The sequence below is a fragment of the Phocoena phocoena genome, chromosome 14 (assembly GCF_963924675.1).
Source record: "Phocoena phocoena chromosome 14, mPhoPho1.1, whole genome shotgun sequence".
NCBI lineage: Eukaryota > Metazoa > Chordata > Mammalia > Artiodactyla > Phocoenidae > Phocoena > Phocoena phocoena.
In genome coordinates, this window is record NC_089232.1 from 71,137,021 (window position 1) to 71,152,114 (window position 15,094).

At 37.6% G+C, this 15,094-nt stretch overlaps 1 protein-coding gene across 1 annotated transcript in view; it reads right to left on the reverse strand.

Annotated features, from left to right (window-relative positions):
* Nucleotides 1-12,262, reverse strand: part of NCOA1 (nuclear receptor coactivator 1) — a 200,945-nt gene extending 188,683 nt beyond the window's left edge. Inside the window, exon 1 of the mRNA XM_065891296.1 lies at nucleotides 12,150-12,262. The gene's annotated coding sequence lies outside the window, so the exon portion shown is untranslated. The remainder of the gene's footprint in view (nucleotides 1-12,149) is intronic.
* Nucleotides 12,263-15,094: the final 2,832 nt, after the last annotated feature.

Here is a 15,094-nt window from a genome sequence, read left to right on the forward strand (position 1 = left end):
GAAGCAGGCTTGCTTAACTATAAAGCCATAAATAAAAGCACAAGATATGCCCCAGGCCATTAGGTGGAAGAAAAATGTCACCACCCTTCTACTGACTTGAATAAGTGCTATGATAATCCTAGTTTGACCTCATAGGGTGAGACACTCTCCTGACTGATACGAAGGAGGAACTAGTGATGTAAGCCCCATGTCTACTCGAAGAAGGCAGTCTTTTCCCCTCCCCCTTTCCTTTGACTATAAAATTGTAGCCCACTTAATCCTCAGGGCAGAGCTCCCTTGCCTGCCTGCTTGCATCTCTTACAAGCGTCCAATATTAATAAATCTACTTCTTGCCTATCACTTTGCCTCTCGCGGAATTCCTTCAGCGCTAAGACATAAGGAACGTGAGTCTCAGTAAGTCCAGACACCAGGTGAGTGACTCTAATTAAAAGACCGTGGGTTGGAGTCCCAAACAGAGTTTTGGTCTGGTTCAAGTCCTGGCCGCATGCGTTCAAATCCCTGCCGCATGTGTTCAAGTCCCAGTCTGAGTTACACGGTTTTAATAATACATGAAACATTAAGTAAAGTCCTCAAAAAGTAGCAACTCTAAATTAGCTCAAGGAAATAAGGATGCCCAGGACCCACCCTACCAAAGCTTCCTCAAAACAAAGTGAATCTCAAAAAGCATCAAAGTGATTTCAAAAAGTTTAACTGCATGCCGAATTTAGACCAACATTATTTAAAGGAATACAACAAAATCCAACACCCAGCAACATAAAATTCACAATGACATCCAATGAAAATTTACAAGGCATATAAACTAAAAGGAAAATATGACCTACAACCAAGAGACTAACAGATCAATAAAAACAGACACAGAACTAACAGATAGACGGAACTTAGCGGACAAAGATATTAAAAGAACTACTATATATATGCTCAACATGCTCAAGAAGGCAGAGAAAGACATGGCGATGTTTAGGTGAGAAGGGCAAGATTTTTTTCAAGCCCAAATGAAATTTCTAGAAATAAAAAACACAAGATCTGAAATGAAAAATACACTGGATGGGATTAATAGCAGATTGGACAATTAATTTGAAAACACACAATAGAAAATATCCAAAATGAAGCACAAAAAGAAAAAACAAAAAGGGAGAAAGGGAGGAAGGAAGGAAGGAGGGAGGGAGGGAGAAAGGAAAAGAAGGGGAACACCAATAATTTGTAGCAATACATCAAACTAATATACATGTAATTGGGGTCTAAAAGCTAGAGGGAAGAAGGTGATAGAAAAAAATATGTAGAGAAATAATAGGCAAATGTTTTTCAAGCCATAAACCCACAGAACAAAGAGGCTCAACAGAATACAGGAAAGATGAACAAAGAGGCTCAACAGAATACAGGAAAGATAAACAAAGAAAACCACACTTAGAAATATCATAATCAAACTGTTGAAAACCACTGATTAAGAAAAAATGTTAAAAGTTGACAGAGGTAAGGAAAAAGACTCATTATGTACAGAAAAAGACTTCTCATTGGAAACTATGCAAATGAGAAGTCAGTGTAGTGACACTGCTAAGTACTGGAAGAAAAAAAGTCAACTTAAAATTCTATATCCAGGGTTTCCCTGGTGGCGCAGTGGGCAGGAATCCACCTGCCAATGCAGGGGACTCGGGTTCAAGCCCTGTTCCAGGAAGATCCCACATGCCACAGAGCAACTAAGCCCGTGCTCCACAACTGCTGAGCCTGCGCTCTAGAGCCCGAGAGCCACAACTACTGCAGCCCGCACCGCTGGAGCCCCTGCTCCGCAACAAGAGAAGCCACCGCAATGAGAAACCCACGCACCACAACGAAGAGTGGCCCCCGCTCACTGCAACTAGAGAAAGCCCATGTGCAGCAACAAAGACCCAACTCAGCATAAATAAATAAATAAATAAATAACTCTATATCCAGTTAAAATATATTTCCAAATGACTATGGAAATGTTTTTAGACAAAGGCTGAGAAAAATCCATTATAAGGCATGCACCTTTTTTTTTTTTTTTTTTTTTTTGCGGTACGCGGGCCTCTCACTGTTGTGGCCTCTCCCATTGCGGAGCACAGCCTCCAGACACACAGGCTCAGCGGCCACGGCTCACGGGCCCAGCCCCTCCACGGCATGTGAGATCCTCCCGGACCGGGGCACGAACCCGCGTCCCCTGCATCGGCAGGCGGACTCTCAATCACTGCACCACCAGGGAAGCCCCTGCACACCTTTTTAAAGAAATGTTCTTTAGGCAGAAGGAAAAGAATATCAGATCAAAATTTGGATCTACATGAATATCAGATCAAAATGTGCATCTACACAAAGGAATGAGGAGTACTAGTAACACTAGTAAATATATTAATAGATATAAAAGACATCTTTGGAAAAGTATACTTAATCCGAAATTTAAATGGAAGCTTTATAAGTAACTAAATAAACCACGTTACAAGCAATACAGGTCCTACACTATACTTCAGGCTTTCAATTTTTACTAGCAGGAAACGCATCCATATATGAAGAGTAAGGTCAGACGTTCTCAATCTTACACCTAACCTAATTTTAGTTTACACTGCTAGACCTGTAATAGGCAGAGTGTTTTTTAATAATATAAGGAATTTCTAATTCTAAGCAATGTCCAAAATTTCTCGAAAATATTAATAGCTATTTAAATTCATTTCCATGTTCATTTTTAATTGAAGAAGGAGGTTAAAGTGATAAAAATACTTGAAAGTCACTCCATATCAAACACCATTTCAAAACCAATAAGGCATCCCTCCTTAAAACAGTAAAATGTGATTTGACTAGCATGTTAGAGCTATGACTTTTCTTGTATGAGACACTATACTCCAACTAATAATTAGTGACTACAATAACTTTTCAGGAGCCCTATCATATCATAAAATTATACTGAACTAGCAAAATCCCTAAATCCCTGGTTTTCCCAAATCCACGCTTTTGCAGCTTGTTTAAACTAGAATTCGCTTTCCTTTTCAATTCTGATTAAAAATCAGTTTCTGAACTCAAGCTTTTGGTTTCACTCCAAGATGAAGAGATGGAGGAATCCTGGCTCTCCTGTGAGTTAATTTCAAAGTACACCTTATTAAGATTCATTTTCCTCCTACAAAAAAATTTTTTTTTGGTGTTTTATTTTGCTATGCAGTTTTTTATTTGCATACGTATCTATGTAATAACAGTTTACACTTCATAGGGTTACTGGGATAGTATCTGAAAATATATATTTTTAAGTGTCTATCACATTGCCTGCTGCATAGTAAACACTACATATTAGCTATTATTATTATTATTATTACATTTTTGTTTTCTCCTATCAGCTTTCTTTTCTCTTAAATTCACTGATCCCATACTCTGTAACTGACCACTTTAGCTATGCCTCCTCATTTAAGATCATCTTCAGAACAATAAATGGTTCCAGGCCTTTACCAACTAACTGATGACAGATGTTAAACTGAGCACCTCTCAACTGTGCTTAATCTTGCATATCACCTTTTGGTTTCCATAGCATCCAGGTGTAGTTTGGAGAGTATTTCATCTTTCCACTCAAAGCTTTCATGATCAGATAGAAGAGTGAGTTTCCACCACACACATTTATTTTATTCTTCAAAAAATATGTTTTATTTCTTACCAATAAACTAGTCCATAAAAGCAAAACAGTCAAGTAACTGGTTATTCAATTTCAATAGCTGTGCCATTCAATAATTATATTGAATAATTATATTCTGTCATTTGGAAAATGGAAGAAATTCTTGTGCCTCTACAACCTTCAGTTTCCAAATAGTTTAATATAATTTCCAAAAATACCATTAAAGATATGTTAAAAGGTTGTTTCATTTTATTGCTATACAAAATAACAAGCACACGGGATGGAGGGAGGAAGGCAGTGAAAGACAGAAAAATAGCACAGCTTTCAACTAGCTACACCAAGTTTTCAGATGGTCACCTTCCACAAACTTCAGGAAAAGGTTATCTGTAATTATGAACAATCTCTTTCTCTTGAGGGTGAAACCAAAAATTGTCCTCCTTACTGAAGTGTATATGCCTCCTTTCATGAAGCTTAGCTATCTTACAACATCATAATGTATTTTGCTGCTGGCCAAAGAGAAACGTAAATATCCCATGGAGTTGGGACAAGTTACATTTTCCCCTAAATTGTTCCTACCTCACTCCCTAGTAGAGAAGTATTATTTTGGCATCCAACTCTCTCGGAAATCTTTCTCAAACTGAGAGACTATTATAAGCAAGTGCCTTACAGAGAACACAAAGATACTCATTAAACCACCACAGCACATTATCATCAGTTTTTCCCCCACGTCCCAGGCCTCGGGCTTCTTAAAGTAACTACGCCATATTCGCCTCTCCCCATTTAAAAAATTAATTAAAGAAATAAGAGCAATTTTTAAAACAAAACTGTGAAGTAGCTTTCTCTTAAACCAAAAGGCATATTTACTAGATATATGTTATGTGCTGGACAATGTGCTAAGTGCTTCCCCTGATTTTATCTCATGGAACCCATGTAAAGTCAAATGAGAAGTAATTGTATGACAGGTGTGGGGGTCGGGGGAAGAAGATCAAAGAGTCACAGAGAAATTCAGCAAATAGGACCAATGGAATCAACAAGTAACTCAAAGTCAAACGGACCAGGAATAGGCTGCTTGCAGATCAGGAGATAAATCTAATTTTGAAAAAAAAAACTAGAAGCTGTTACTATACACTTTATTCTACTTTTTTTAATTGAAGTATAATTGATTTACAATGTTGTGTTAGTTTCAGGGGTACAGCAAAGTGATTCAGATATATATACACACACATATATATATATAATATGTATTCTGAAATACAGACATTTTATATACAATAGTGTGTATCTGTTAATCCCAAACTCCTAATTTATCCCCCACCCCACCTTTCCCCTTTGGTAACCATAAGATTGTTTTCTATGTCTGTAAGTCTATTTCTGTTTTGTAAATAAGTTCATTTGTATCGTTTTATTTTAGATTCCACATATAAGTGATATCATATTTGTCTTTGTCTGACTTACTTCACTTAGTGTGATAATCTCTAGATGCATCCCTGTTGCTGCAAATGGCATTATTTCATTCTTTTTTTATAGCTGAGTGGTAGTCCAATGTATATATGTACCACACCTTCTTTATCCATTCCTCTCTAGATAGAAATGTAGGTTGTTTCCATGTCTTGGCAACTTTAAATAGCGATACACTTTATTCTTTGGCTTCTAGCTTCATACTAAGTCAATTCTTAGTTTCTTGGTGAGTACCTTGTATTTATAAAGGAGTAAATTTGACTGGACTCTGGATTCACTAAATATTAAGACAACTTCCAAAATCAAAATTACAAATGAAAACTGGCATTTAAAAGATTAAATTCTAGCCAGTACACTAAAACAAACAAAAGAAAGGATACAAGGATTAGAGTGGAGGGGTTAAAAATAAAGCTTATAAGGAGATATAAAAACCAGAGAAGCGGGCTTCCCTGGTGGCTCAGTGGTTGAGAGTCCGCCTGCCGATGCAGGGGACACAGGTTTGTGCTCCGGTCAGGGAAGACCCCACGTGCCGCGGAGCGGCTGGGCCCGTGAGCCATGGCCGCTGGGCCTGCGTGTCCAGAGCCGGTGCTCTGCAACGGGAGAGGCCACAGCAGTGAGAGGCCTGCGTACCGCAAAAACAAACAAACAAACAGAGAAGCACAGACTCTAGGGCTAGAATGCCTGGATTCAAATCCCAGCTCTGCCACATACCAGCTACACAACGTTGGGCAAGTTAATGTCCATTTCACTGGAGCTCTTGCTTGCAAGGACCTAATGGGTTAATACGCATAGGTGCTTAAAATAGAGCCTGGTAAACAGTAAGCACTATATAGTAAAACTGTCATTTGTGTACAATATGGTTTTGTATATATATATCCCAAAAGACTCAAGAAATTATTAGAAATAAAAATTCGGCAGGTTGCTAAATACACATAGTTCAATTGTATTCTTATAAGCCAAGAAAGAGAAAATGTAAATTTCTGGACCTTTTTCTTATGGAAATTTTCAAAAAAGCTTAGAGAATAATATCAAGAATTACACCACCACCACCCCACCCTCCAACACCACAAGTGCCTAGCTTAAACAAAGATCAACTCATGGCCAATCTTGATTCATCCCCAGCCACAGCCTTCCCTCTATTCCTGATAATAAAGCAGATCCCAGACAAATCCTTGCATCCATCAACATTTCAATATGTATCTCTAAAAGATGACTCTTTTTCAATATAACTACCTGCTGTTATCTATCACACCTAAAAATTAACAATAATTTCTTAATATAAAATATCCAGTGTTCAAATTTCCCTGATTATTTTATAAATGTTTATTTATTAAAATCTGGACCCAAATTAAGTCCAAACATTGCTATTAATTTCAGTTTTCTTCCTTCTTTTCTCTTGTCTTGTTCCTCACAATTTATTTGTTAAAAAAAACCAAGTTGTGTGTCCCAAAGACTTCCCCATAGTCTAGATTCTGCTGACTGCATCTCCATGGTATCATTTCACTTGTTTCCCTGTCTTCTATGCTTCCTGTAAATTGGTAATTGGAACTACAGGCTTGATCAGATTTCAATTCAAATTCAATTTTTTTGGCAACGATACTTCACAGAAAGGATTGTGAACTTTCATTAAGAGAAACCTAATGTCCGACTGTCCCTCCTCCTATGATGTTAGCAGCCACTGATGATTTTTGCTTATGTCCTGGAATTCATTATGAAATGGTAATGTTCTATTTATCACCCCTTAACTGTAAACAGAATACTACTAACTAGAATACACCTGAGAAAAGAAACTTCCTCTCCTCAACTACTGGTCACATTCAGGTATAGTTGGTTTCTTAGCATACTCCAAAGAAAATGAATGAGTTCTTTAAAGTATCATCATGAACTCATCAGTTTAAACATATTGGATGTGATTGATTATATATTGTAGTTATACTTACTAATGCTCAAATTGTCTCATCTCTGGCCAGACAGAGCCCATTCAAGTAAGCACCTTCGTTGTTTTGCCACCCCCTATGATAGCTTCCTTGCAAGATGTTCAAGGCCCCTGCTCTGGAACCAGCTTTAGCCATAAGCTGCTTTCCATTTCAACTAGCTCCTTTCTTATTCTTTATTTCTACTAAACTAAAAATGCCTAATTCTTAATTATAAATCAACTGTGTTATATTGAATACATTCTGGATATTATGATTGAACATGGACCCAGAAATTATAGAAATATTTCCTTCTCAAGTCTACTTTCAGCATTCCATTCAATGTCCAAAAAAGAGCATATCCCACTCAAAACTGGATGTTAAATGCTTCAATTTGAGAGACTGGAGCAACAAGATTCCTAATATATTCTCTGCCGGCATTTTGGCTCTGGAAAGTATTTCTTCATGTTCTATTTCAAAATTTAGATGTGGTTTTTAAACATGTAAAATAAAAATTCACTGGTTGTTTTTTCTTTGATAACCCAATAAAATCATCAAGTGTGGGGAAATGGTCAAACTCTTAGATAAGAATTATTTTGCATCATAATTCAGACTTTTATAAAATTCTTATACCTCATCCTTAACATTGAAATTCATGATACTGTGAATATGAAGTTATAAGTTCTGACTATTTGAAAAAGTAAATGTAAGTTTATGCCTCCTTGAAATCATAGAAATGGCATTATCAGTGGTAAAGAAACATTCTTCTTATTTTACTAAAAAACAAATTAACAAACATGTAAAGCCCTGTCACCCTACACAGCTAGCATACATCGCTGTGGAAAAGCAGGATCCTGTATTTGCTGACCATTTCTTCCCAAAATCCTAAAAAGACACGCTGTTAGTGGCCAAAAATTGCTTACATCCACAATTTTTACTGGTTTTTTTCAACATTAAATCACAACCAGAAATCACATTACTAAATGCCAAACTTTTTCCTCTGGAAAAAAGCAGGATATAAATTTATATCTTGGTGCAATTTCTTTTATTCACAGACCAAGTGCACCCTCTCCTACAGCTAAAGTTGTTGGGTTTTGATCAGAGGAACCAATGCAACTTTTCCAGACAACAATGGCTTTAAAAAACCAACCAACCACCACCACCACCAACAACAACAATAAAACAAAATATCAACAAAAAAACTCTTCTGTTAGTGTGGATTTCTCAGTGATTAAACAGTAACACATCTCTATGAAGTGCTGGTATGTCCTCAGCACATCAGTGCTTTCATCCAACTGAAAAACAAAAAATTCTGCTAGCATGCACATGACAGTAATTGCTTTTCCAGATGGTAAGCCTTTGATAAGGGATTTTTGCCAAAAGCTCATTTTACTTTCTCTCCAAGCATAATATTTGTCGTTAAGTTTGAAACTGGTTTGACAAGCTTCTCAGTAGTAGTGTGAGTTGACCTGTTTTTTGCTAGGAGAAGGATAACTGTGAATGATACTTCAGTAGTGTGGTCTTCTCTATCTTTAGCAATAATGTGCATTAATCTAACACTGAAAAGCATCATTTTATATAATTTTATACACTTTTTTCATTTTTCATCAAAAGTCTAAAAAGTAACTATTAAAGAAAAGGAAACTAAGACAAATATTAATTCAATTCCTCAGGGTAGCATGAAAGTAGAAGAGCCAAAGCTTGTGCTCTTTCCATCACACCACAGAGAAAATCATGGTGGCAAGGGAATACCTATTCCCTCAATTACACCTTGTTGAAATGTTTTCAAATGTTTTTGTGAGTCCAAACAAAATATTTTTAAAAGGTACTATTTTAACTTAATGTAAACTATAATCCAAGACATCACCTTACAAATGTTCTAGGGCCGTAACTCGTACTGATTTTGTTTTGTTTTAATCCCCCTTCCCAAAAAACCAAAATCCCACTATCTCAAAATCTTAAAATCCTCTCAAAAAAATTTTAAGAAAATATTGTCAAAAAAAAAAAAAGAGGGCTTCCCTGGTGGCGCAGTGGTTGAGAGTCCGCCTGCAGATGCAGGGGACACGGGTTCGTGCCCCGGTCCGGGAAGATCCCATGTGCTGCGGAGCAGCTAGGCCCGTGAGCCATGGCCACCGAGCCTGCGCGTCCGGAGCCTGTGTTCCGCAACGGAAGAGGCCACAGCAGTGAGAGGCCCGCGTACAGCAAAAAAAAAAAAAAAAAAGAAAGAAAATATTGTCAAAATGTATTATATAAAACTTCTGAGCACAAGTTTGTGAAATTTTTACTTCATTTTTGAAAGGGAAAATGACAAATATTAGTTTGCAAATGCGCGGGGCAATATAAGAAATTGATGAATAGAAATCCCTAATTTAAGGATTTAAGCAACCTAATATGCTTATATGGCACTTTCACAAGTAGAACCATAGATGAGTAACAACCACAACCAATTAGTCACCAAATTCAATTGATCAGAATTTCCTACTCTCTTTTTGTTGACATCTGAATACAGAACTTAACTGTATTACTTAGAAAGGAATACTAAACTATGATTTTTATGTGCTCATTTCATAATCGCTTTTTTTTCTTTTTAATTAATTTTTTTATTTTTGGCTGCATTGGGTCTTCGTTGCTGTGCATGGGCTTTCTCTAGTTGCGGCAAGCGGGGGCTACTCTTTGCGGTAAGTGGGCTTCTCACTGCGGTGGCTCCTCTTGTTGCGGAGCACGGGCTCTAGGTGCGCGGACTTCAGTAGTTGTGGTGCAAGGGCTTAGTTGCTCTGCGGCATGTGGGATCTTCCTGGACCAGGGCTCGAACCCGTGTCCCCTGCATTGGCAGACAGATTCTTAACCAATGCACTACCAGGGAAGTCCTCAAAATTGCTTTTAAATGGTTTTCAGATGAGAGTATTTAGCCTCCCTAGCCCCAGAGTAAACATTCTGAGTGAAAGATGTCTTCAACTTCATTCATAATGAAGTTATAGAATAATTTATATCCTTCCACATATTTAGACTTATTCTTCGCACAGCCTGAACATTCAACTAATGTTGTTAAATGAAAGTAAGAAGGAAAGATAGCTTTAAAAAATAAGGGAGGGGCTTCCCTAGTGGTCTAGTGGTTAAGAATCCGTCTTGCACTGCAGGGGATGCCAGGGAACTAAGATCCCACATGCCACGGGGCAACTAAGCCTGCGTGCCACAACTAGAGAGCCTGTGTGCCGCAACTACAGAGCCCATGAGCTCTGGAGCCCACGCACCACAACTAAGAGCCTGCACGCTGCAACAAAAGATCCCGCGTGCCGCAACTAAGACCTGACACAGCCAAAAAATAAAGTACATCCAAATTTTTTTTTTTTTTTTTTGCGGTACGTGGGCCTCTCACCGTTGTGGCCTCTCCCATGGTGGAGCACAGGCTCTGGACACGCAGGCTCAGCGGCCATGGCTTACGGGCCCAGCCGCTCCGCGGCATGTGGGATCTTCCCGGACTGGGGCACGAACCCGTGTCCCCTGCATCAGCAGGCGGACTCTCAACCACTGCGCCACCAGGGAAGCCCCCCAAATTTTTTAAAAAGGAAAATGATTCTGGTAATAAATCAAATTATATATTTAATATCATTACCATTTGATTCAAACTGACACCAAAAAATTTTTGAAAAGTACAATATAGCTGCCAGAGAAGTTTTAAAACTTCTCATCAAAACAACCTCTTTTTCATCTGCTATTTGATTCGAGGTAACTTTTCTTTGGCAAAAACTGCTCAATTATACCACCGCCTTCTAGAAAGTAATTCATTTATTTTAACTGAAGCAGTCTTAGGTTTTTCAATATGGATTCTTATATTTTAGAATTTACTGTTTTACATATTCTTCTTCCGAAACAGAATAAAATGAAATTTAAAATCCAAGTAATAAGTGATACATTTTTCTCAGATTTTCATCTTCTCTATAATCTAGCAAAATTAATTTACAAACCTCTATAATGTATACAGAGAACCAACCAACTCTGACTGTCCCTAAAAATAATTATCTTTCCATACTTTCTGCCTATTTGGAAAAATACAATTAACACGAAATTATTTTGTTTTTAAATAAACACCAAACTAACTGTACCCTCTTTGAAATTTATATGTATTTTAGAATAATAGAGACCACTATGTTTTCTGTTGATACTATGTTTCCTTTGATTGTTTTCAATTGTCTTATGTAGTCTTTAAAGTGGACAGCCACCCAATGATTTGGAAGTATCATTTGACTCTTTAATTACATGCCTGGTTTTTCTGATCTAAGTGAAACTAACCCGTCAGATCCCCAAGGTCCTATAGAAACAGTCTACAGGGAGTGTAAGTGACATTTCTTGGTGAATAGAAAACTCTTAACAGTAAGTTTAGGAAAACAGGAAAGAGAGGTTTCCAGATCAAACTAAAGGACAATCACTAAGATCACGTAAGCACAGTTGGTTAGAGTGCTGAATTCAATTGCTCATCTCAGAGGGTCATGACATAAATAAAATAATTATTAAATTGACATTTATTTATTCCAGTTCTTCTATACTGAGTGTTAATCTGCACTCAGTGTATTTCTTTATTTTTAATGAACATTTTGATATATTTTCTTACATTTGTGTTTCTTCTTTTTTTTTAATAAATTTATTTACTTTATTTAGTTTTGGCTGCTTTGGTTCTTGCCGTGCGCAGCTTTCTCTAGTTGCGGCGCGCGGACTTCTCATTGCAGTGGCTTCTCTTGTTGCGGAGCATGGGCTCTAGGCGCGTGGGCTTCAGTAGCTGTGGCACGCGGGCTCATAGCTGTGGCTGGCGGGCTCTAAAATGGAGGCTCAGTGGTTGTGGCTCACGGGCTTAGTTGCTCTGCGGCATGTGGGATCTTCCTGGACCAGGGCTCGAACCCATGTCCGCTGCACTGGCAGGTGGATTCTTAACCACTGTGCCACCAGGGAAGTCCATTATATTTCTTATAATTGACATGCTTTCCTAATTATAAGGATGACCTCCCTTTAAAATCTGAATCTCTTCTCAGATTTGGAGGAACGTGTGTGTGGGGGGGGGGGTGGCCTCTTCCCCAAAAGCTAACCATTCTAACATAAAAACTTTTAAACTTATGAAATCTATATAGATAGAAATCAGCATTATAAAATGACTGCCAAGGAGTCAAATTAAAGTAAAACTGTACCTCGAATACCTTAGAATAAGTAGAAGTTCTAAATGTCGGTGTCTTCATTTGGAAGCAAAAATTCTTACTGCCTGATCTTGCCTGATGGTCCTTGATTTTTATCATCAGAGTCGGTTCCAGTTACATCCCATTAGATCTAAAGTAGGAGAAAAGAGACATTTGTTCTACTGAATACATTAGATTTTAGATACTGTGACACATCATTGTTTCCCTGTAAGCATACAAAGATTCTTATACAGATGCTTTCGTTGTTCAAGAAATTCTAATTCCCATTCTTGTCCCTACCACAGATTTTAAAAACTGAAATTAAAGAATAAAGGTTAAGTAAGTAAACAAATATAAAGTTGATAAGCAGTAATTAGTTACTAGCTTTAAAAAGGTTCTGATCCCCAAAGGAGGTATGCAGCAAATTGGGCTTTGCATTGGTAATTCAAGGAGGCAAGAGACCTAAGCTACTGACTCACTCATCAGAGTTGCTGAAGTCACCCCAGCAGCAGTGGCCTCAGTACCCAGTTTCAGGTAAAATGGAACAGTAGGAGGAAACAGGATTTCCAGCAGAAGATACCTCTATGATAAAGAAGCACCCAATATGATGGCTATCATTCATTCCTGGGTCCTTGGCAGTAGGATGTAACAAATTGTGGACTTTCCTAAATTAATGGTAGTGCTGTATCTTCCCATTCTACCTCAAAGCTAACTCCAAACAGTGGGACTGTGCAGACATCAGAGAATGCTTAAGAAATGTGAGCCCTACTGGCTTTTCGTTATTTAAAGCCTAACTGTTTTAGGTTTTACCACCCAGAGTTAAGTTTTCACTAATATTCCCTTTAGATTACAAAGACACAGTGGATCAGGCTCCAGAGACAATCATTACACCACAGGTCAATTCAGGAATCTTGCTAGTTACTTCTACCAGTGGCTCCCACCCCTGTCACCCTTGGGCTTTATTCTAAACATAAACCATTGTGACTACCTTTTCTCTTGTCTTCATGCCCACAGTGTTCTCTTTGCTGTCTCAGTCACCGCATGCGTTCCCCAACTGCCGCCCTTCCTTCCAACCTTTTACACAGGGACCTCTGGAAACCCCTTTTACATAGTAAAACAAAAGACCTCTACATCCTCAACCTTATCACTGAACACTACTTTCAACCACTGGGCTAACTCTGGCTCTTGAAAAGAACCCTCTAGAGTGAAACTAAGGCCATAGGAATCAACCTTGTCCACAGTAACATTTCCAGACCCTACCTCACAAGCAGTCCCATCCCTTCCCTCATGGTCATGCCATCTGGCTGTCCTACCCTCTTCTTGACTTTGTCGTTCAATATTCCACTCTATCTTTTCTAACCGGGGTCCAGTCTCAATCCCTTAGATGCACTCTACCTACACTCATCTTTCCAGTTCTGTGTTATCACCAATCTCAAAATCTTGGTTGTCACCCAAGCTATCAGTCCACCAAGTACGTTATTTTCTTTCTTCCACTTCACCACTCTCAAATTCCTAATCCTGGGTCAATTCAATCACATGCTAGAGAAAAAACACACAATCACGTGGACTGATCCTGCTATAATATTAAGGTCTTCAAATTTAGTTAGACACTGAACGCTATCTATGTCATTAATCAGATCCTTCTCCCGTAACGCACACTGCCTTTGTTCCCAAATGTGCAACTCTCCCTCTTCCAGCCCCACCTGGGGTAGAATGGGAAAGGAGTTTTATGTTTTCCTTAACCACTTATATTGTAAAAATACCATGTCTTTCATCTACTTTTAACATTTTCTCAGTCTATCGCTGGCTTTCAATACGAAAGTTTTTCTTTTCACGTGGCCAGATTTATCCATCGGTGCATTTTTCACTTCTTTTATTATTTCTTTGCTTAGGAATTTCTCGATAACAGATAAATACTCTGATTTTCACTTTTCTGTGGGCTAAATTATTTGAATACTTCATTCCAAATGATGTATGGAAAGAGATTTAACTCTGAACTGACCTGTATTCCAAATTGCCAGTTTTCCTAACAACATTAAGTAATTAAGTAAACCACCCCTTGATTTATACATTTCTTCTTATACATTTCATTTGTCTACAATAAGGTTGATTTCTGGGCTATAACCTATTTACGTAATGTAATTATTGTTTCTTTATATGTTTTAATTTGTAATAAGAATATTCTTTGGTATTCTCATCTCCTGTTCTTCCTGACAATAGTTAGATACATTTTATCAGTTTCCAAGGATATGCCCAGTAGTTTCATGAGTAAGAAATTGTTCCCCAGTCCACTCTCAGCACTCTGTGTTTCTGTTATAGTTGCTGCCTAAACACAATGCTCCTTTCTGCTTTGAGGGATCATCCACATTGGGTCTAGACCCCAAACCTTTCTAATCATGCTAGAAAACCAGCCTTTCTATATATTTATTCATCTAGAGCCAGATTCATAAAACCTTGATCTTTGCAATTCTCCATGCTTTGTATTTACCTTTTCATCTGTAAAATCTGATTTATGTAAAACAAAGGTATCTCACACACAATTTTTATTTCATAGGCCAACATATCTTATCAGCTCTAAAGTATTTTTCAAATCTTCCTGTTATCTTTTAAGATTCACATCATGTTTATTAACTTTAACTTTTCTTAATATATACTACATTCACATGAATCAAAAATCAAAATGATGTAAAAAGGAACATAACATGTTTGAGAAGTCTCATTTGTATATCATCCACTTGCAGCTTACGTTGTCCTTGCTTACTACAGGTCACCACTTTTATTAGTTTCTTGTATGTATATCCTTCTAGTAATTCTTTATGCAAATACACTTAACTGCAAATATAATCTTATTCTTCCTGCCTTCTTACACATAATATTCAGTTTTGCACCTTATTTTTTTTCACTCATTATATCCTGCAGATTTTCCATGTTAGGATATATTTTATCACTGTTTTTTAAAA